This window comes from Lytechinus variegatus, chromosome 5 (assembly GCF_018143015.1).
Source record: "Lytechinus variegatus isolate NC3 chromosome 5, Lvar_3.0, whole genome shotgun sequence".
Lineage (NCBI taxonomy): Eukaryota > Metazoa > Echinodermata > Echinoidea > Temnopleuroida > Toxopneustidae > Lytechinus > Lytechinus variegatus.
Genome location: NC_054744.1, coordinates 36,565,056 through 36,589,652, shown reverse-complemented (window position 1 = coordinate 36,589,652; position 24,597 = coordinate 36,565,056). Strand labels below are relative to the sequence as shown.

The 24,597-nt window shown below is 37.7% G+C and overlaps 1 long non-coding RNA gene across 1 annotated transcript; it reads right to left on the bottom strand.

Annotated features, from left to right (window-relative positions):
- Positions 1-4,011: 4,011 nt before the first annotated feature.
- Positions 4,012-24,475, bottom strand: LOC121416039. The gene is made up of 3 exons (XR_005970092.1): positions 24,380-24,475; positions 5,357-5,457; positions 4,012-4,095 (listed from the first exon to the last, which is right to left on the bottom strand). It is a non-coding gene; the product is annotated as an uncharacterized LOC121416039 (long non-coding RNA).
- Between the last annotated feature and the right edge of the window lie 122 nt (positions 24,476-24,597).

The window sequence follows — 24,597 nt, the reverse complement described above, 5'->3', positions numbered from 1 at the left end:
CTACGGCCGCTTTTCACCAAAATTGCGGCTCATTCAATGCGATCGAAGCGGCGTAACGAAAAATATGCGAAGCTTTGGAGCGGATTTCTCTCTTCTTTTTTCTTGATAAGAAGAAAATGCTATGCCTTGGAGCGGCTTTCTTTGTTCTTTTTCTCAACAAGGCAAAAATGCTATGCCTTGGAACAGAAATTTGAGTGTGAAAATGGGGGTCCCCTCCGCGGCACATACCCACTATGCATTATATACTGAGTGCCCCCCCCCCCCCCCCGGGTTCAAAGTACCATATTATACTTTTTGTAATTGATACCTTCAGAAAAAGCATTAGAAATTTCAGAGCTTTATCTTTCTTCACATTATATGTAGCTGTGTAGAATGAATTTCACATTTTTCTCATACATTTGTATCACAGCCCTCCAACAAAGAAACATTATGCCATGAGTGATGATAAAATTCATGTCTTCATTTATAACCAAACATCCTCAAATTGGCCATACATTTATCAATTTCTCAGTTGACTGAATGATAAAGGTCCTAATGGCCAGTTATAATGGTCTATAAAAGAGTTATCATACAATGGCTATACAGCAGAAAAGAAAAAGAAGGACCTGGGTAAAAGAAATAAGGAGGGAAAATGGAAGCAGGTGAAAGAAGGGGACAGAGAGAAAGAGAGAGATAAAGAGAGGTGGGGAAGAGAAAATACCTATTGTATAAACAGAATGTTTAATAGCAAATTTAAAATAAATGAATTCAAGGATTGCAAGGGGCTAGAGAAGGGCAGGTGATACCAGGAAGAGAAAACACAATAGTGACAAAAACTGTATTGTACAATAGAGAATCTAACAAAGAAATGATAAAGAGGGTCATATCTATGCAAGATATTTATTAAAAAGAGAGCTGGCTAGATTGTACAAACAGAGATAAGTGGAGAGAGAGAAAAAGAAATGGTAGAAATAAAAATGGACAAAGAGTACAATGTAACAGTTTTTCTTGTCTAAAAAAGCTGAAAGGGCAGCAATGTTATTCAAGATATCTTTGTTCCTCGAGAAAAAGAAGAAAAAAAGTTTGGGGTTTCTTTGGTGTAAAGGGGTGATTTTGTTTAATAAAATTCAAGAAAAATATTTATAAAAAGGGGTCTTTGGTGGTTGACTAGCATAATATTCTAAAAATTACAAATGATAAAAAAACTTGTTTCAATCTTCTGTATACATACAGTAGGCGTATACAAAGGTCTGCTAAAACAGCAAGACTAATTTCCATTGTAAAAGCATTGACTTGTAATACCCCAAGGAAAATAGGCATATTTGCAAACTAGTACATGTGGGTACTTTTCTATATAAAACAGATCACATCAATATTCATAGTGATTTCTATATTGTCTCAGGACGGTATAACTGAAAGATCACATTGAATTTTTGAAATGTGAAAATTAATTACAAGAGCTTTTGAGGTGAGACAAGGAGAGCAAATTCCTAACTTTAGAAATGCATAAGTTTTGTAACTACAGGAAATCTAGCTGAGGCAGGTACGAAAGCACAAACTGATTATTTAAACCACTTCATATGATTTACAGGTATTTTCCTTGATAAGGCAAACATTAACACCCTCAAAAGTGATAAACAGGGTCAACCCAGCTTGACCAAGCCTATACTGACCTAAATATTACAAGATAATGCCAGCTGCAACCAACTAACCAGGGTAGCCTCAGACAAAGATGACCTCAATATAACGTCAACATGCAAAGATAATGGTCAGAGCAGCATTTCCTTTAATACAGACAACTAACTGATATGGGCCCCATCTTAATCGGTCTCTCTGAAATTATGAAATGCCATAGACTTTATATATATATTTTCATTGGTATTGTCATTCATATTTGAAAAAAATTATTGCAGGGAATGAATACAACACAGTCCATGCCTAAAAAAATAAAAGTTCAATTTGTTTTAATACAGATTAGTATACAATGATATTAGTATGTCAACTTTGATGAGTTTTTTTGTTTAGTTTTGTTTTTAATTTTCTGTTTTAATTCCACATTATATGCTTCATTCTATTCTTTCGATTATGTATTTCTTTGTTTTAACGCCCATTATAATTCTTATTGCATGACTACTGGAATTTGTAAAGAAGTATCATTCTGTCATCATATTCTTCTCTTAATATAGTCATCTCTGCTGAATAAATACCAAACAAATGAAATTGAATGAAGGAAGGGTTAACTTTTTCTCATTAAATATGTAATTTCACATAGCATTAGTAGAAAGATAAAAAGACAATTTAAACAGACCTTAATAGTATGAGTAAACTGCTTCATAGTTGTGAATCTTATTTGTCTTGGAGTATCTCATTCTTTTACTGAATTTGAAGAACTATTTTCATCTGTGATTAGTGTACCGATACCTTTAACATTCACGGCAAATCTTAAGTGTAAAATAGAAGTATCAGTTCTTAGACTATCCACCTCTGAGTTAAGAACACTTGAGTTAAAACTGCATGTATATTTTAATACAACATAAATTTTTAGATATTAATCACCAGGCAAAAAATTAATTTTATATTTTCACGCTATTTTTCCCAACCTTCTGTGTCAATCTGGATATAGGCTTTATCATTGCAGTGAAGAGAGATTTTCCTGAGCTCCTTTTCTATTTTCCAGGGCTCTTTCGAGGGGTGAGAATCACCAGGGAACTCTCATGTAATATTTCCCTGTTAACCACCCCTTTAGCTAAAAAGACCAGGTGTACCAGAAGACCTACACATAAACTCAAAGAGCAAAAAAGATAAAGAAATCACTTCTGTAACTCGATTTACAAAAGAGATTTGTTAAACTGCACCTGCCGTCACATGTAAGGCAAAAGAAGAAGAAACTAACAGCTTTCCAAACAAGAAGAAAGGAGAATACAAAATAAACATGCCAGAATTATCAGTTTATCTGTCACGAACTAAGCTGAACTTTGAGATTGATTTTCAAGCTTACGTGCAGCCACAACGAAAACAGAACTCATTCATCAGAACTTCTCTGGTCTTTGTTTTCCTCATTTTATTTCAATAGTTCTTACACTCTGCAGACAAAAAACACTAACAAATCTCTGGCTATAAACTTCCATTGTTACACACACAGAGCAAGAGCCCAGACAGGAGGTGGGGCTTGTTGGGAACAAACTGGCCAATCGCAGCCTGGCTTTCAAAGGACTTTGCAGCCCAGTCTATAATTTATTTCCTTTGTCCTGTGGGGGTAACAATTGGATAAATGGCTGGTCAAAATAAGGACCCTTATCTCCTTTGTCTAATCCAGCAAGCATGCTCTGACCAGGGAACTGTTTGTGTTTTTCCATGCTTCAATAATTTGACCAAGACAGAGGAGATAAAAATGGGAAGAAAATTAAAAAGTACATATGCTGTAGCAGACAGCCTCATTAGACACTAATTGCTTCTCATGTAAAAAAGGGCAAAGCGGCAAAGGTCTACCAATAATTTTGCTGCCTATGTTATATTCTATCAGTTGATGATATCCAGACCACAAGGGCATTTAGGGCTATAGGCCTACATATAGATGTCAGCAGGAATTCTGCGTAAATTCCTTTAAAAAATATTTATCTCATTTTAATTTTCCTCCCTCTCTCTATTTCCTCAAAGTGTTTTTACCTTTTTCTTTTCTGATATTCCCCAAATTTCTCTTTTATACAAACCTTTTCAACTAGGCCTAATAAAATAAAATAAAAATAAAAATTTCATATTGTAACTGATCTCTTACTCAACAACCAACATCCCTCCTTTACAAATAACACAAGAATTTTTAAGAATTACATGACTTAAAATTAATATAAATTTTCTTAACAAGAAGAGGATTGCGATCTTTTTTTCTCCAATAGATGACCCACAGCTGCCCTTGCGAGATTTATATTCAATATCTTCAGAGACACAATAAATAATTTTGCCCAACTGAACCTTTAATTGTTGTTCCATGCTATGATGTTTTTGCAAAGTTCAAGTGAAAACCCATCTACTTACAGTCAATATGAACACACCTTTCCTTGCCAGGAGACAGGAACTTCCCCATTGGGGTGGTGTCATATTAGAAGTCACCTTTGAACCCTGTATAGAAAAGGAACATTATCCACATTTTGACAAAGAATTATTACAAGAAAATAAGAGGAACAGTTGCTTTCAGACCTACTCATAAACTGATAATACCGAGGAGGGGGTTCACAAAGATTTGAGTATGAATTAGAGTCGCACTTAAATACCGAGTTGCGTACGGTATAAAAGGCTTGACCGCATTGGTCAGATCATGTCATGAGGATGCACACTACTGCGCATTAATCCATAAGGTTGCATGTCATGTACGCATCAGCATTTAAGTGCGACTTAAGTCATACTTAAATCATAATGAAACACCCCCTGGTATTTTTTTAATGGTAAATCTGCCCCAATTGACTCCAATCAGAGAACACCTGTGTGATGTTATATAAATACTTGTTACAATATGAAATACAAAATCACTGTAACAATTTACTCTCAGCCAATCAGACTGATGGATTTCAGTAGCTTTTAACTGTTATTCAAAATTTGTTATTGCAACAGGTTCTATAAAACCGGCTCCAAGTATTCCTGCAAATTCAAGGCATGCAATCTACCCCGAAAGAAAATACCTGCAATTTAGGAGGAATTTTCATGATTCTGAAAAGCTTCTCAATGGTTTTCCCATGTTTGCGGGTATAAACCTTTTCTTGCAGTATGAAGGCAAATTACAAGAATCCTGAACACTTTTGGCACTGGAGTTGTAGCATGGACATAATCTCCCGGGGGGGAGCACTCAACCAAAAAAGTGGTGGGGGTGTGCCGCAGGCGAGACAAAAAACGGGGGCCTTGGAGCGGGTTTATTGTAAAAAGGAGGGTCCTCGGAACGGGCTTCGGAACGACAAATGTTTGTGAAAACGGGGGTCCTTGGAACGAATCGCCAGCGTGTGAGTGCGTATGCATCCCTACGGAACGGTCATGCGTGCATGATGCAGCTAGCGCGGCCTCCGCCGGGGGAGCTCTGCGGCCGCTTTTCACCAAAATTGCAGCTCATTCAATGCGATCGGAGCGGCGTAACGAAAAATATGCGAAGCTTTGGAGCGGATTTCTCTCTTCTTTTTTCTCGATAAGAAGAAAATGCTATGCCTTGGAGCGGCTTTCTTTGTTCTTTTTCTCAACAAGGCAAAAATGCTATGCCTTGGAACGGAAATTTGAGTGTGAAAATGGGGGTCCCCTCCGCGGCACATACCCACTATGCATTATATACTGAGTGCCCCCCCCCCCCCGGCATAATCTGTCATTCAGAGCATATTGCACATAACTTTTAGAACTTTACCTTGATCAAATGTCCATAATGGTGGAAAAGAATCATGGGCTATCCTATGACCTAACTGCGAGTTCTTGTAAATCTATTGGTATTTTGGTATTTGAGTCAGTCTGAAGGCATATAGAGAGAGAGAGAGAGAGAGGGGGGGGGGGTCAGACATGAAAAAAAACTAAATAAATCAAACTAAAACTCATTTGTCACTTTCAAGAACATTCTTCCATTTTCCAGCACTAGGTTAGAGTTCATGGACAGTTAGTTCTCCATCAAATTTCAAACAAAGATATTCATTCATACTTTTCTTGTGGAAGCCATCATAGATTAGGTATCCTACACTCTTCTTGCTGATAGATTTCAGCAGGTGCCATTTGTCAGTGATGGGTTGCCACGGTAATAAGTGCTTTTCAAGAAGTTGCAGTGCCAAAAATATATGAAAGGGGTGCCACATCTATAACCCCCTTGACAAGATGCATCCTATAGATGATAAAGATAGAATTGTCTAAGGGATGTTTCTCACCATTGCAATAGTGATCCTACAAGAAATTAAAGTCAAGTATGAATGCTGCACCACATATTTCCCCCACAGAGATCAGCCTAGACATGTGTGTACTGAGCTCTGTCTAAAAATTCAAAATTTGGACCATTCAGCTGAGACCCAGGTCAACATGTCAGACCAAAGTCAAATTTTATATTGTTTTTGATTTCCAATAGGGTGCCATTATATGCAAGGATAACTGGTCTGATGCATCTAAATCTTATATTACAAATGAATTTAGAATTAAAAATTTTACAGGCCCTTTACTGTGAAACTCTTATCACATAACATTGTGAGGACAGTTTTGTTGTCATTAACAAACTAAGACCCCTGTTACATCTGAGAGATTCCCTACCTCGGGCTGGCCCAGGGCCTACCTCGGGTTGGAAAGAAATCAGATGTAAACATCTCAAACCTACCTCGGACCACCTTTTAGCGAACCTACCTAAGACCACATCCAGAGGTAGTCTCGGGTAGGTATCGGGCCGGCCCCGGTCCACTGATTCGTAGATGTAAACGCACACAAGCTTTCGAACCTATCTCGGTCCGTTCGCCAGCTGACAAATTACGTCATAGCGCGCGCTATCCCCTCCCCAGCCCCGTCGTTCTTCGAATGTTTAGCGGCATGCGACATGTGAATTGTGATTGATAAAGTCTTTGATTTGAGTGGAAAGAAGGAAGCATTTTAAACGTACCCTTTCCAAGTCGATCATATCTTCAACGACTGGTGGTAACGAAATGTAAACAACTTCAATTAGCGCGCACAAATTATTCAGAGCCTAGATCGAGAGTGCCCTTTGGTGTCAGCAATCCGATACCGCTAAAAACCATACCAATAGGGGAGGGAATGAACGCTGTGATGTAAACAGACCACATTTCGGACTTGGTCCGTTCGCGAAGCTAATCCACCAATAATCCAGTCAAGGTTGCAAGTGGACTCAGACGGGTCTCGGGTAGGAAACTTTCAGATGTAACAGGGGTCTAAGGATGATTATACACAAACTATCACTGTGAAAAAAAGGGCAAAACTCTGAAAATGCTGGTATACAATGACAGATAGAGTGATCTAGAGAGTGCAGAGTCCCCCACCCCCCCCCCCATCCTTGTTGCTCTTTGACCCTGGAAACTGAAAAAGCCAAGAAGGAAAAGTATTTTACAACAATGCATCTCATTCATATGTCACCAAATGGAACCACTGTATCCTAAAAGTGGAACCCAAATCCCCTTGGAATTTCCCCTCTTGCACTTTCAAGCAATCATGAAAGACACCATTATGGAGGTAAAAGCCCTCAGATGTGAACGAACTAACAGACGAAGGTCAAAAACAGGATTGATTTCATTCCAGACTAAACTCATTTGCTCTTGGTCAATTTGATGCAATCAGCCAGTATTATGAGCTGGAGAATATTCAGAGTAAACAAGACAATACAGTCATTAGTTCAGAAAAGCAGCATCAAATTTCTAGAATGGGAAGATTGACCCATCTATTTTTCTTCTAGGAAGATTGTATACCCTTCCCCTCATTTTCAAGTGCATGTATATTCAGCCTGCTTAAGACACAAAGGCATCAATATTTCAATCAAATAGGTCTATGAGATGAAAAAAAAGGTGTGCAATTGCAATGCAAACTAAATTTATTTTTAAAACCTGAAAATCATTTAGAATGACATTTGTATAGGCCTACACAAAAAAATTTGGTGAGGCTTCAAATTCAGGCCACTTTTGCTTGTTTAAAGAGTCACACTTGTTATTCAATTATTTTTATAACATATCATATTCTCAGATATCCACTAGATTTATTTCACCCACGGCATAGATAATAACTAAAGATATTACAGAATGTGCTTTTGGAAATGCTAATGAACAACTTATCTGCAATGATTTACATGTAAATCACTCCAAGCAGACTGTCAAAATCAAGTTTAGATATCTTGGTTGGATCTGTCATCATGGACTCCTCTCTGGTCATGATCTTGTCAACTTTATCCTCCTCTGATTTACAGCCCAGAGTGACCCCCAAAAGGAGACAATAATACAGGTCTAACTCCTCAAGTATTTATGGGGAACTTGGAGAGATAGAGGTCAATGTAAGACCCATTTTTATTCAACCTGTAGCCGAGGGTCAGGGGCGGCGGAGCGAAGTTGAAAGTGAGGGGGAGGGGACAAAGAAAAAAGGAAATTTTTTTGTCTTTAACATGGCCAGTAGCGGACGGTGAACAATGCCGTGCCCCCCCCCCAATGCTTTGTCTCTTCGGGGTCACGGTCCACCACTGAACATGGCTGTATGCAGAAATTGCATGCATAAACTTTTCTGATAAAATCGAAAGTGTGGTGAAGCGACCAAGCTTATCATTGAGGAGCTTTTGCATTTTGTTGACTGAAATTGATGGATTTTGTGTATACTTTTGGTGAATTTTGTGAAAATCTGCAGTAAAAAATGTGAGTTTTCAAAAAAAAATTTGGGGGGGGGGGAGTGCTTATGGCCACTATCTTAAAACAAAGAAACAATAACTTATCTACCCCACTCACATGACTCATGAAACTTAAGGTATGTAGGATTATTTTTAAAAGTTTTTTCATTCATTATGCACTTACAGAAGGAAGCAGAACGGCACCGAGTAAAGAAACCGGGCACTCAACGGGCAAGAAAAGAGTGGTTTTTCATAACTTATCTGATATGAAGAACAGGCACCTGTGAGAAGGCAAAGGGGCCCATCTCAGATGAAAGGGGCACAGAACACATTCTTTGGGTAACTTTTCTTAGGTAATAAGGGGCAGTGATACTTAGAAAAGTGCCCCCTGTACGAGAAAGTGTATTATTAAGAAGGAAAACGAGTACTTGCTAATGGCATAAAACAGATCCTTCTCAGGTGAAAGGGGCACAAGACGTGTTTGTGAGGGGCACTTATCTTGGGTAAAAAGGGGGCACTGATTCGAGAAAGGGCACTAACAAGAGGGCAAGGCCAGGAGCACTTGCTCAGACATAAAATGGGTCCTTCTCAGGTGTAAGGGCACAGAACAAGTTCATGAGGGGGAATTTTTGTGGGGAAAATATACGAGAAAGGGCACTTAGTAATACCTAAAATGGATCCTCTTCCGATGAAAGGGGTACAGTACACTTTCCTGAGCCGGGCATTTTTCTTGCGTAAAAAAGGGCACTTTTTCAGTGCTTCAAAAAGTGAGGGGCACTGTGCCCCCCCCCAGGATAGCCGCCCCTGCCGAGGGTTCACAGGTTTGATGGACCCCCTAAGACTTTCAAAAACAAGAAAAATAGGGGAAGGAAAGGGGAAGAGAAGGGATCAAATCCCCCTGATTGAAAACCCTGGCTACAGGGCTGATAATATAGGAAATGGGGATGGGGGTACAGGGTGAACTCCTGTGATGAAAATGGGTGCCCAATATTTCTTTTCATTTATTTCCATCAATTAAAGCAACATACAGATTAGAATAGTAGAGAACCTTTAAAAAGCACAAAAGGCTTCAGTTTTCGTAACCAGCTGACATCACCAAAAATAAGTTGTTGTTTTTCACAAAGGAAAAGAGCACCTCTGCAACATAATATATGAAAAATGATTACAATGAACAGGATAGATTTCAAATTCATTCTCAATATTAACCCATCATATCAGCAGCACACTCCTGTGTAAATATTACGAGTAACCCTATACCCCCACCAAAAAAAACCCCCACAAAGCTGATCTATTAAAAAATAAACAAAAGTTCCTAGCAGTACACAATCCCATTAGGCTCCAAATTAAAGCCCACCCTTTGCTATTTGCATAGGCCTCCCTGAAAAATACCCCTCTCCCCCCGCGACCAATGCAAAGACTGGTTTGAGTTGTCCATCTAGGCTGCGTTTATGCAACCTCGACCCAGAATCATGATTTGAATCACTATTTGAATCATGATTCAAAACAGCAGCATGAATCACGATCCGACAGAATCAGCGTTTATACGACCATCTTTCTAACGCTGTTTCTCCCTGAATTCGGGCCGATCCAGTGCGCAGTTTGACCCAGGAAGTATAGGTCAACATTTTCGCACGTGTTTCTAACTTCACGTCGGCTGCTAGATTTTTGCTGCCGCCGGAGCTAACGCGCGATCGTTTGTGCAGGTGCAACGCTTACTCGGCTTCCGAAAAATAAATCTTTTACTTCCAGAATTCCGTGTATTGTACCTCGTATTGTTTTTGATCGGGAACCAGAAGGGGTCATCATCCTCCCTCCCACCTCCCGATCGATTTTTCTTGTCTATGATGATCCTGTACTGGGCACGAATTCTGTTAATTTTGTCTCGACAGGCGGTGCCACATCTCCGTTGAAATCCCTCCCTCGCAAGCGCCGCTGAAAGGGATCGTCTTTTTTCTGTGAATCCCGGTAAGGAATGCTTGTGCTTCAGGCTGAGCCCAAAGCACAAGCAGAGCCCTGAGTTCATCGTCAGTCCAATTTGTGCCTTTGGAACTTGAAGAAATGATGGATGAAAACAATGAAATATACAAATGACGCTACAGTACAACCCCGGGGGTACAATACACAGAATGATAATTCCTAAATGCTGGCAATACTGCTACACGAAAATTAACCTGCACGAAACACAGCGCGCGCCTTTGAGTCGAACCCGGAAGAAGCATGACACAATGACGTCATAGAATCATGATTCAAATCACGATATCGTTCATACGACCTTTTTCGTTCGTGATTCTACAGAAACGTCTTTCCAAACGCCCCTTTTTTCGTGTTTCATGTTTGTGATTCTAATCATGATTATATTCAATTTCGACTAAACGCAATCGTGATTCTGCAGAATCGTGATTTGAATCATGATTCTAATCATGATTCTAGGGTAAAAAAGTGTCGAATAAACGCACCCCTATAGTACTGCTAAAAGAGAAGGGCTCTTTAATATAGTTGTAAAAAAAATTTAGGGAGGGGGATCAAGGCATACACAAAAACAATAGAGTGGAAAGCCGGTCAAATGGACAGCAGACAGACAAATGGTTCCAGGCACATCTTGGCATAAATATATTCCCAGGTTATTGATTTCACTCAGGTTTCAGTTTCCTATAGCACAACCACCTCTTGTCCTTGGATATATACACCAGGAAACAACTAAAAATGAGATCATGTACATACATCTATGTTCTTTAACTAAAGATTGCCGGAAATAACTTGATTTATTATAATTGAAAACAGTATGTATTAGTAATAAATCAGATTTGTAAGGTGCCAAATCAATTTGAACTAAACTAATGAAGCTAACTTCAGTGAGATGAAAAGAGTAAATATGGAATTATCATCAAAGTGCCAAAATGAATAAATTTTCAATGAAATTTAATCAAATGATAAAAAGAATAATTAATTGGTGTGAATATATAGTCATAAAACCATATCCCTATAGGGTCAACTTTCAAAATCAAAATTAACTGATTGTTTACGAAGGCATAAGCCTTTGTTGTAAACAAACTTGAAGCATTGAAGAAAATAATGACCATGCTTTATCTTCTATGGACATGACAGCTATAGGACAAGACAGCCAAACTGAGTTGACTCAGGTCATCTCTTGACCAGGTCAAACCAGGGTCACTGGTTGACCCCCTGCCAGGTTGCACAGTGGTGTCATATGAGACTCTCATTGAAAGATGGAGTAGATCCATGATGACCATCATCCCATCACTGGGATTTGACTAGATCATGAGAACGAACTCCATGACGGGAACACTCCACATTCAAATCAGAATCATCATTCATAACATTGAAAATTCTTGATATTTCCAAAAAAAAGCAGGATTATGAGATTTACGCCAGTCAAGGGTGCTAAGTAATTTATAATGTTGGCAACTTTGACCTCCATATCTTAATCTTATCAGTTTCTCATAATTTTTTAAGTGAGGCACGGTTTCTGCCTACAGGTAGGACCTGAACTCCAGTTGGTAGGCAAAGTTATTACATCATATTATGGTGTTCATTCTACGGTACTATTGTACTATTCAGTAAAAGTGATATTGTACTTGACAAAGTATTTGTTTATGTTCCTTTCGTCGTCCTCCCCCCCCCCCCCCCCCCGAACACGCAAACTTGACAGTGTACCTGATTTCAAAAGAAATGTATATCTATAGGCATTCCAAGGCAATCTATTTGATAGCAACTTTGAAGTCCTTGCAGAAAATTCATCTTCATCAGAATTACTTGAAAAAAAATACAGTCATCTTGTTCAATAACAAAGCATTCATCCTCCATGAATGAGAATTATCATACTCTATAGATATGAAAATATATTTTCCCCATTTCAATACTATTCAATTTCATGGTTGAGTTCTCCTCAATGCAGATGAACTCAGTTTCAACTTTGAGTCATACTGGTGGTGATCAGTTGGGGCTTTAACACCCACGTGTTCATAAAAATACCAATAAATTGTTCAGGCCTCAAAATTACTTAAAGGGGAAGTTCACCCTGAAGAAAACTTTGTTGTAAAAATAGCAGAAAAAATAGTAAAAAATATTGGTGAAGGTTTGAGGAAAATCCGTTAAAGAGTAAGAAAGTTATTAGAGTTCAAAATTTTGGATTTGTGACGTCATAAACGAGCAGCTGCCCTATGTGTTATGTAATATAAATGTATATATTTCAAATTTGGTATAGTTCCCGATGCCTTAATTTTGTTTTCTTTTCATGATCGGGTGTGAAATGATTTGTCTATTGATATACAAAAGTTACAGTGAAAACCATTTTCAATTTTCTGAGAAAATGACATTTCATTGATTTTTTACCATTCGCTATGTAGGAATGCTGCTCGCATATGACGTCACAAATCATATAATTGAAGTTCTAATAACTTTTTGATTATTTGATGAATTTTTCTCAAACCTTCGGCAATATTTTTTATTATTTTTTCTGCTATTTTTACAATAAACTTTTTGTCAGGGTGAACTTCCCCTTTAAGATTTAATTTTGGCATTCACACATACTAAAGCATCATATAAGAGCCGTCAACATAGCTCTTGAACTACTAAAAAAAAGAAGATGCATTTTCCTTGTCTCCCACTCATCCATTCATACTGCATACATCCATGTGACCTTCGGAAAAATTCCTGAAAAATTAGCTATATCTGAAAAAATGTCATATATGCATCCCTTTTCATACCCCGGCTCTATGACTTACGACAAATTCAAATGAAACTCAAACTGTGATTGATCTACCAACATTGCGTAATCGAGAGATGGGAATTATAAATCCATTGCAATTTGAGTTTGATTGAAATCCATCAAGAGAGAGTCCTGGTAGTTTCAGATCAGGTTGGAATTCCCGATAACAAACTATCAGGTATTTTCTGTGATGAGAACGGTATGAAAGCACTTCTTTACAGTAGATAGAATTCCCTTGTAGATCAACATTCATAAATATGTAGAACTAATCTGTTTGACTGATGAGAGATGGATTTAGAAGTTTTGCTCAATTTCTTTCAGAATGTTGATATATTGAGATTACTCAAATTGGATGCACAAAGAAAGGATATTTTTTAATTATATAGACAAGGCATGGCAAACGAGGTCATTTTTCATTCATGATTTGTTGAATATTAAAGCCTTATTTTCATCTCATTCCATTTTCATGATGTTAACAACATTATTCATTCATGCCAATAAATTGTATGTTTGCTATGCACAGTAACTTTGTGTTAATAATTTATTTGAATTATAAGCAAACAAAATGCATTTGTGTTTCTGTCAATTGATGAATATATGGAATATATCATGCAATTTATCAAATTACATTTGCCATCATTGATTTTAATTTTAATTTCACTGAAATACTGAAATACATTGTATCTTTTGCTGTACATGCATCATTGGGAGGGAATGGAGGGGGGGGGGGGGTGGTAACCAGAAAACAGAGTGCAAGAGAGGGGAAAAATGAAAGAAGAAATTACAATAATTTAGTTTACCAATGGCCTATAAAGCGATGTACATGTTAGTATGAAACGGTTTTATCAAGGCTGTTGAATTGCAATGATTGTATTGTTTTGGAATTCTATACCATACATGTAAATACCAGGTAAATTTTGAAAATTATTTGTTTAATTCTTATCACTGCGTTGTGTTACTAGCTTTATGATATGACATCTAATTATATTTGTGAATCATTGAAATTGCACTTACTCCAATAGGTAATTTTTTTTCCAAGGGTTACTTTTCACAATCTCCTGCCTACAGTGTAAATCTGCAACATTGGACAAGCTTTACACATATGTATTGAATATGGGTTTTCAGGGCTCTTCTTAATTTCCATAGCTTTTTGAGCACTTTGGACTCCAATATACTGTACCAGGGACAGATCCACGATTTTTCAAAAAGGGGGGGGGGCACATTTTTCCCAGGAAAAATATGAAAAGCAAAAAAAAAAAAAAAAGGTTTCAACCAAGAGGCTCTTATGGATTTCTCCACAAAAAAATAAGTAAGAAAAATAAATATAAATAAAGGTCTTCACTTTCGAAAGGGGGGCACACTTCGGTTTTAATTGCACTTTTACATTACAAATTCAGATTGTGCCTCTCCAAAGGGGGTGGGCACGGGCCGGCTGTACACCCCTCCCTGGATCCGCCAGTGTACTGTAGTACATACAAGTTTCAACATGAATGGCATCCTGGGAAGGATTGCCGTTCTTGGAAGGTGTTAAGCTTCTTTCCTTTTTTTCTTTTTCAGCTTACTTGCTTACAATGCAGTTGGTGATGTCAAATCTTGACTGATAGCCATGCAACTAACCAACAACAACACAGTATTTGGAAAGGTGTAATTGTAATTATTCTGTTCCTACTATTATGCTTCACAGAATGGACTTATCCTTTGAATTCTCTTCCATGTCCGTGTAGAATAGAAATATACAAAAGTACTGGTTGTAAAAATAACCAATTTACAAGAAGTTCTTCAGACCCAAAGCAAAAGAACCAAGAACTTGGTCTTTGTATCCTTTCATAGTTAGATAAGCTCTGACCACAATGTGCCCATTAGCACTTCATTGTGTTAGGAGAAAATTGGGGATTAGAACTCCTGGTTAGATCCTGAATTTGAAAGGAAGTTTATGGTGAGGATTAAGTTCAAGTTTTAAGGGAGTACACATGGGTGATGTAAACAACTTATTGAGGAAGGATGATTAAGATTTTTCTTTCTTTTGGCCTTTTATTCTTTCCTCAGAAGCTTAACCAGAGTCATTGAAATGTGCTAGAAATGTTTGCCCTACATCTTAAGTTTTCTGGGTCATTCAAGCTGGATTACACATGTGAATGGGGGCATAACCAGAGAAATAAAAAGAGGGTGACTGGCCGGGCACATGCACGGGGTGGTAGAACCAAAACCTCTCAAAACATATGCCCCATGCACATGATGTCTGCATGAAGACAAGAAGAAAGGTACATACATGTATGTACAAGCAAGTTTGTTATGTAGATGAAGTTAAATAAATAACTGATATATCTCCTATTAGATTGATAAACATGTATAATTTACGGAAACATAGGCCTTTCCAATTTAAAAAAAGAAGAAAATGTTATTAAGTAAACAAATTAACCAAAGCCTCTGTCACCCTGCTACCCCAATATATCCAACCAAAGATGGGGGGGGGGGCTTTAGGATCCGTATCGCTTAAAAAAAAAGCATTTTTCATGCGGTGATAACCCTATTATTTTGTGTGGGGGGGTTGCTTATCGTTTTTTACACACAAATAACTTTACTTTTGCTTGTCCTGTTTTGGGGGAGGGGAAGCGTCCCCTACCCATCTGTCAATCCTGGATCTGCTGGTGTCCCCTCTTCACATCATCAACACCTTTAAAGGTCACACACTATCTTGACCCTGCTGTGTACCAAAATGCCTAATTACCCTGCTTCCAAAATGGAGGGAAAACAAGAAAGGGGTATTCCCAACTAAACCATCTTCAACACAGGAAATTAACCATTTCAGGTGAAGTGTTGGGGTCTCTTTTTTATCTTATAGGGAGGATGAGGGGTCTATGTAGATAGCTGCTTCATGGCTTATCTTATCAACTTATCAATCAAGACACTTTCGGTGTAAACAAGTTTGTGTTAGGTTTCGTTATTTTAGACCAAATATGAACATATTGTTTATAAACTACAATGATTAAATGTCATTGTACATTTGATTTTAATATAAGATGTACGGTAATTTCGATCTTTTGCATGATGTTGATTTGATTCATATAGAAAACAATTACCATGGCCCATCACATAATGCTTATCAACTGATTGAATTAATTAGACTGATATTTATGATTGATAGTACAGAAAAGCAAATGCAATCAGTTGCAATTATCAGCTCCAACCATAGGCAGCGGAAGCCCAAAAATTTAGGGGGTGTCCACCTGAAATTTTGGGATGGACACAGGTAAAAAAATTGAACAATCGCCCCCCAAAAAGGTTATCAACCTAAATTTTAGGTGTGGCTAACCCAAATTCAAAAAAAAAAAAAAAAAAAAAAAAAAAAAAGGTCATCGACCTAAATTTTAGGGGGGGGGACAACACACATTTCAGGGGGGGTCCACGTGAATTTAGGGGGGACGCAGAAAAAAAATTGACAAGCAAAAAAAAAAAAAAGGGATATTAAAAAACAATTTAGGGGGGAACCGTCCCCCCACCTAAAATTTAGGGGGGGGACACGTCCCCCCATCCCCCCGCTTCCGCCGCCTATGGCTCAAACCAAATTAGTGCCAAGCTTTATGCTAGCCTGCTATGCAGACTCTGAATGGCTCGTGAGGTGGGATCTCAGCGTGCGAAGTGTGCCATTTCACATCTGCAGCCACAGTAGACCTAGTCTGAATCAGTCCTTGAATCAGTTGTGGTACACACACTGTAGATGTGGGTCTACATTTGTAGACTAGCTTTATGCCATCAGGCTGTAACAGCTTACCCTTGATTATAGATGAAATCAGTTGTTAACCCCCCCCAAAAAAAAAAAAAAATCCTGACAGGGTACAGGCCTACTGTATAAGGAAAATATCTTTTTTACTGAAATCAAAGAAATTGTGATCTTAATGAAAATTTGTGATTTATTGAGAAATCTGTGTTTTGAGCAGTGTGCTTAAACTTTTATAAAATACAGAAATCTTTATTAGTCAATTAATGGGCTGCTCAAAAAAGAGAAAGTTATATTTTAGAAATATGGCAATGCTGGTAACCTCACATTATCTGAAAAAGTCCCTGTATTTTTAGAGAACTCTTTCTAGGAGAAAGAAGGTTGCAATATCATAACTCTAAAAATCTAACTCTTTCTTAATTGTCCTAATTTTTTTTTCTCACATTTTGAGACACTAGTATTTAACAGGCCAGCAATGAGATGCCAGTCAAAAAATACAATTGTCAGCAAGAGAACAAGTACAAATCGTCAACACATGTTAGCTGGCTCAACCTTAAAAGCAATCAATGTTTGTTGTTTGGATTACAAGCCAATCTAGCTTATTTACCATTGTTTGCTTTAGTAATTAAAACATGTACAAGATTACAGCTTTTCTATCAGAACCATGTCAAGGCAGTCAAAAGGGTCACTTTTTCTATAAAATTTGCTGTGATCTTAGCGCAGCTCGGGTGCACATAATTGCAAATGAATACTGTAAATCTGTTATATTTAAAATGTGATTAAACTACCCCCCCCCCAAGAAAAAAGGTTAAGTAGAATCAATCTAAAGAAAATGGAACAAGCAGAACACTAAGACACCGTTCTCATTACAAACCTAAAATTTAGTTTACTGGAAACCGATTTAGGAAAACAGTTCGGAAGATCGCTTTGCTAGCGCTCCCATTTGTTCTGGTAACCTCACATCTCTCAATTGTTTCAAACGCAAGCTTAAGTTATACCTCTTGTACCCTTTTTAGACAGGCTAAAATTTCCTTAACCCCGTACTATTGGTGGGGCTAAATGGCAATTTAGCCCCACCTATAGTACGGGGTTAAGCTTAGCCCACTTTCGTTTTACACAGCGTTTTTGCAAAGTGGGCTAACCCCACCTATAGTACGGGATTATTTGGCCCTGCAAAAAAGCAGGGTTATCCCACCAATTGCGGTGCTAAGAGCAATAGTACGGGGTTAAGATCGCATGTGTAAAACGAAAGTGGGCTAAGCTTAACCCCGTACTATAGTAGGTGGGGCTAAATGGTAATTAAGGAAATTGTAGCGTGTGTAAAAAGTGTACGAGTGAAGCACTTGTACTACGAATGATCGACAAAAACCACTAGTCCGGGGTTAGCGAGTTTCGTGTGTAAAAAGCAAGCATTCCTTATCCGGGGTTAGCAATAACAATTTGGCATGTGTGAAAAGGAAAAAAAATAGTACGGGGTTAGCGATAGTCCGGGGTTAAGAAAATCCTGTGTAAAAAGGGCATTGGAGAGGTACAATGCTGGATCGTACTGATGACTGCAATTAATTTTGTCTATTCTTTCTTTCTTATACTCTTTATATCCCTTGACCCCCCCCCCCCCGTCTTTTTGGTCGTTTTCCAATTTCTTTTTATTTTGCTATTTTTATTTCTATTCGTTTTTTTTTTCTATTTCATTATTTTCTGGTAACTTGATGCCTTTCGATATACATTTTGTGTAAAACAATCCATGTTATAAATATGTATTCCATTTCCACATTTGTTCGCTCAAAGTAACAACTTATATTTTTTCCCCATTGGGAGCCTAATTTTCTACAAACTCTGCTTTTTATTTAGGCTCCTCACTTTTTTTACATTTTGTAGTGTACCTTATGCTTAAAAACTTATGTTAGATACTTAATTTTATCATTGATACACTATATTTATGACCACATTTGTTATGTATATTATGATATTTGTTTTAAAAGTGAATCAATAAATGAAAAAAAAATGAAATGATCATCCGAAAGTGGTTTTCGAAACCGCTTCACAGAAAACGATCTTGTTGCTATGGGTATGCCCCCGGTTTCGCGCGAAATTTGATACCACAGCTCAGGCATTCTGCACAGGCCACGGTGCGAAGATTGCTTCCGAAGAACAGTTGTGTCCTCACTTACACTACAACCAGTTTAATGAGGCAAAGCAATCTTCAAAACTGAATCGCCAGGTGGTTTTCTGAACTGGTTTGGAAGATCGCTATGAGGCCGTTCTCATTACGCTTTCTAAAACTAGTTTAATGGAAACCGATTCAGGAAACCACTTTGGAAGATCGCTTTGCTAGCGTTCCCACTTGATCACACGAAAGTGGTTTTCAAAATCACTTCATGTAAAGCGCTCTTGTTGCTATGGAAACGCTCTCAGTGGGGTGACACGTTTCGCGCGAATTTCGAAACCACAGCATAGGCAACAAACACCTGTCATGTGGAGTAGCGCGCTCAAAATGTGCGAAGATCGCTTCCCGAAGAACGGTTGTGTCCTCACTTACGCTAAAACCAGTTTAACGAGGCAAAGCGATCTTGAAAACTACATCGCGAGGTGGTTTTCCAAACTGGTTTGGAAGCTCGCTTCCAAGACCGCTTTGACCGTTCTCACTACGCGTTAAACTAGTTTCCACTAAACTAGTTTCCAGTAAACTAGTTTTAGGAACGTAGTGAGAACAGCCTCTAAGACCATTCTCATTACATGTTAAACTAGTTTCCAGTAAACTAGTTTTAGGACAGTAGTGAGAACAGTGTTTGAAATATGTAATGAAATGAGATGTAAAAAGAAGCAAGTGAGGATATTTTCAATTTTAGCCTATTTTTTACAAATACACACATAAATGTGGCGAGGACTCAATATATAAAATGCAAAATATGTTGGCAATGTTGAATCAAAATAATATTGTCTTCTTATTCCTGATAAACATTAAATCGGGCTTGTTGAAAACCCAAAATTACTTTACAAAAGTGGCAAGATAAATCAGAATGCAATATTGTGGGGGCGTCATGGTCTAGTGGTTAAGTGGTTTCAATATGAGGGACGTGGGTTCCATTCCCAGCCATGGCATGCTTTCCTTCAGCAAGAAATTTACCCATATTGTACTGCACTCAACCCAGGTGAGGTGAATGGGTACTGGTAGGAAGGAATTCCTTGAAATTATGCTTCAGCGCTTATGGCAGCACAGCTAAGCCGGAGTAATGATAGCAGCACTTCAGATCCTCAGGCAAAAAGTGCTAAATAAATCTAGCTACCACAATTATCATTACTTATAATCAACTGCCTTAGGGAGAACAGTAATCAATAACCAATCGTTAAATTGTTCCCATGTTGTAAACATAAATGAGTTTGATTTGCTGAAATGATAAACAAGGCCTCACCAATCTTCATCCATAAACAGTCTTCTTGCTTATAATTACATTACATCCAAATATTTGTCTTCATGCTGTCTGCTCTTTCAAGAGCTTGGGGGCTTAGCTGGTTATTGTCTTTTTAAAGAAGAATGAGAAGGAAAAAAGGATTATTCAAATAGGATTATGTACAGGTGTTTGGCCTTTCTCTTGCTCTGAAAACATTCACACAATGTCAATGAATAGCTCATTGTGTACATTATCCTTCAAAGTTTGGGTCAAGTTTTAGCACATACTTAAAAGGACTATTTGGGTCTATTGATTTCTATTACCAGATTAGAGTGGGACCTGGACTACAGAAGATGAGACATGAGTGGTTTGGCCCTAGGTTAGGGAGTAGCAGGCGCGTAGCCAGGGGGGGGGGGGCAGCGGCAGTGGCCCCCCCCCAAAAAAAAAAGGGGGAAAGGAGAATCAGAAAAAAGCGGAGAGAAGGGGAAGAAGGGTAAAGCTTTATTTTTTTCTTTTCTTTTTTCATAAAAAGAATCAAAACCTACTCAAACAAGGCGTTCTTTTCTCTATACATACCAAATTCTGCTTCCGCGCTCCTTGCAGGAAAAATATGTAAAATGCCTTTCCCTTTCGTTTTCCACATGTTTTCCCTCCCCTGCCATAGGACCAGAAATTATAAAGTATGCATGGGTGACAAGAATATGAAAATATATTTTTAAAATCGCATTGACACAAAATTTCGGCTCTTCTGTTCGGAGCGGGTAAAGACTACCGTCACTCTTCGAGTCCCCAATGCTATTTCTTCCGCTTTTCAGCAAGCAATTTTTAGCAAAGTATCTGCTCAAAGGGGGAGGCATTCCCATGCTATATGAAAAAGTATTTAAAATGAAACTTAAGTTTATTATATATTGCTGCATATCCACCTCCCATTTCATTTTGCACCATTAATATGAAATTTTGAATGTCACTGAAATTTCTTAATCATACAAAAGGAAGCGCTTAATATGAGCAAAATTAAAAAAAAAATTCTTACAAAATAAATCACAGAGGTTTCCGTGATTCGCGTGCATAGGAATGAAAAAGTTCCTCTTCTAGCATCATTCCTTTCACAATTTGAGCTCTTTTTTCGTAAAAGAGTTATATGTAAGAAATATCAAAATTAGAGCACGTTAAGGTTTCAGAGAAATTTTGAAATTTCAGAGCTTCAACGTCAACATTTCGGCACTTCTGGTCCTGCGTTCTGCTTTTGTGCGTTCACAATCACTTTTTAAAAAAAGGTTAAAAATCACAATAAATTCAACTGAATTGGAGCTGATGTAAGTACTAGAGACAAGAGAGACAGCTCCTTTTCATTTTAATTCATGAAACATTGAAAGCTTCACGCAGGACAGAGAAACTCCCCCTCCCTGCACCCACCCCCTAGGGAGAACGCTTCGTGTTGGCATGCTTTGCGTGCATTTACCGCCCCCTCCAAAATGAAATCCTGGCTACATGTACGCGGTTGTTATGAAACGCTTACCTGGTGTGGCACCTTGCCCTGCCTGTCGATTGGCTGACTGATAAAAGGTAGGGAGTTCAGTGACTTTTTTAAGTCTTGAAGATATCCCAACAAATTTGTTACCATTAGAAAGCTTGTGAAATAAGAAAAATAATGGTGCTCCGATCAACTAATTGTCTGATATACAGTGCGTCCCAGAAAAAATGAAACCGAGATTAAGCAATGATTTATCATAACTTAATCACAAATACAATAGACAAATGACCTACCAATGTAAAGCTTAGAATCTCCTCTTTCATCTGATATTACTTAGATTATTCCCCATCCACGCATGAGGGAGCAAAAACAAGTTGAAGAAAGGAAACCAAAAACTTATTTGGCGGGCTGTATCTGAATTTCAAAAAGAAATCACATGCCTAAAAAGTTCAATATCTGCTCTTTTATTTGATACCTTAATCACAAAAAATGGTCAAGAAGTAAAAAAGTTAAAAAAAGGGGGGGGGCCACTTCCATTGACGAGTGGATACCATGTGCGACCATAGGGTCTCGAAAAGCACCCTAAACATGTATTTTCCATATTCTGAAAATGCACCCCTTAAGGAAATCCATCTTTGTAGATAGAAATCATGAAAATGTTTGTGATTTTATTTTTACACCTTCATATGCCTAATGCATATGAAGGTTAAAAAAATTGGTTAATAAAAAGGTGAAAAATTGAAGGTTTCTTACCAGAATGATCTCGTGTAGATCCCTCAATCCGTTTGTCAACAAAAATGATATTACTAAAATTACTAATATTATGAAAATAATAATTATTCATAATCACATATTAAATTTTAGTATAATTTGTTAAATAATAATTTTTATCCATAAATTGTTCTTCAAAACGGCATTTTGTAACATTGCTAATCGAAGGAACATCATAATGAAGCGGTTCAGGGGTCTTAGCTATTGTATTTGCTTTTGTTGACAAACGGATCGAGGGATCTACACGAGATCGGTCTGGTAAGAAACCTTCAATTTTTCACCTTTTTATTAACCAATTTGTTTAACCTTCATACACATTAGGTGTATGAAGGTGTAAAAATAAATAAAATCACAAACATTTTCATTTTTATCTACAAAGATGATTTCCTAGGGAAATCCATCTTTGTTTTGATGTGTCTCTTAGATCTATACATATATATGGGAGGACTTCAAGGCTCCATGATTAAGAAGTATGTCAAAATATTAAAAAATATCATCATGGAGTCCTCAGGGCTAAATTATTATAGGCCTACATCACTTTATTCATAAAAATTCAAAGTTTCTCATTGGTGTAGGTTTCTATAGTATGTTTTTTCCTCCTCCATTTAAAAGCTTCATAGATAGGCCTAGATCTACAGTGCGTATCAAAAAAAAGTTTACACTTTGAAAAAGCCCTGGGAAATTAAAAAATATACAACATGTGGGTAATTTTTTCACATATAATCTTGGGTTTGGGTCTCATCTATCCAATGAAAGTAAAAGTTTTGACAGAATGTTACACTTGAGTGAGCACTGTCCATTTTTGCAAAGCTCGCAGAAATGCTCATTTTCACGCTGTTTCAAGGGGAAAGGGCGAAATGAAACTTACCCTGCGAAACATTTTTCATACATTTCCCTTGCACTTTTAGTCAATTGAATGAAATTGATACATTCAAACATTTTGTAACAATTTTGACACCAAAATTGAAATTTCAACACTTAGTAAGCACAACCTTTACCATTTTTGTGCCAGCTGGATCTGAGGACATAACTGAATCTGAACAAAAGTTTATATCAGACACATAGGCGGCGGAAGCGGGGGACATGTTCCCACCTAAATTTTTTTTTTTTTGCTTGTCAATTTATTTTCCTACGTCCCCCCTAAAAATTGGGTTGAGAACCTTTTTTTTTTGCTTGTCAAAAATTTTTTGGTTGTTCCCTTCTATAATTTTTGGCTTCTGCCGCCAATGATCAGATATCTCCAGCATTTTTTCAGTAAGGTTTTTTCATTGAAAGTGGGTTTACATTTCATATTTCATTTAATACTTGTTTCTCCACACTTTTCCCAAGCTTGACAATCATTAACACAATGAATATCAAGCCTAGGGGGGCCTAAGCCACTTCATGTAAATCACAGCTCAGTGTAAAGCAAATATCGTCACAATGGCCTTGGTGTGTGGGGGAGTGCGGTGGGGCGCATTGCACTCTTCAAAGTGTTTTGGGCAAGGAAAAGTTTAAAAAGGTAAAAGATATCTTCAAAACAATTTTACTAACTAAATTCCATGTGTTCTTCATGATTAAGGTCTACTTTTATTCGCATAACTATTTCAAAGTTCTGCGCAAATCATTTTTCACTAACTTTTCAAAAGTAAGAGGTGCTCACTCAAGCGGAAATATTTTTCGACAATTATATCGTCATACGCTTAAATGGATCAGTACTAATATTAAAATGTAGAAAAATCTTCAGGTTATTCCAAATGTATAATTTTTCAGGACTTTTTCTAAGTGTAAACTTTTTTATACGCACTGTAGAACCTACTTGTTTTACATGGGTGCACAGTAACATCTCTATGCATAATTTGCACTAACCCGGCCAGGGAAGCGGGCCGGAGCGGAGGCGGAGCTCCCTGGACCTGGGTTAAATTTGCAATTGCACTGTTGCAGATACAAATTAGTGGCATTTGGGGGCATTTTCACCGAACTCCCTACTTGAAAAGGCCTCATATATGTCAAAAATACATTTTACCTGTAAGAAATTTGATTTGACTTTGCTGGAAATTCGATCCATCGCTCATCATCAGATCTATAAATATTATTTCTTCAACTGCACTACATCTGCATAACCTTGCTTGTTATGTCCGAGAAGAAAGGTGTAGGGGTACGATACTAGCTGTACTGAGGTTCGCAAATCACGTGATTCCTAGATGGGGAAGCCCCGACTGCGCGCGCCGCGCCCCGACCAAT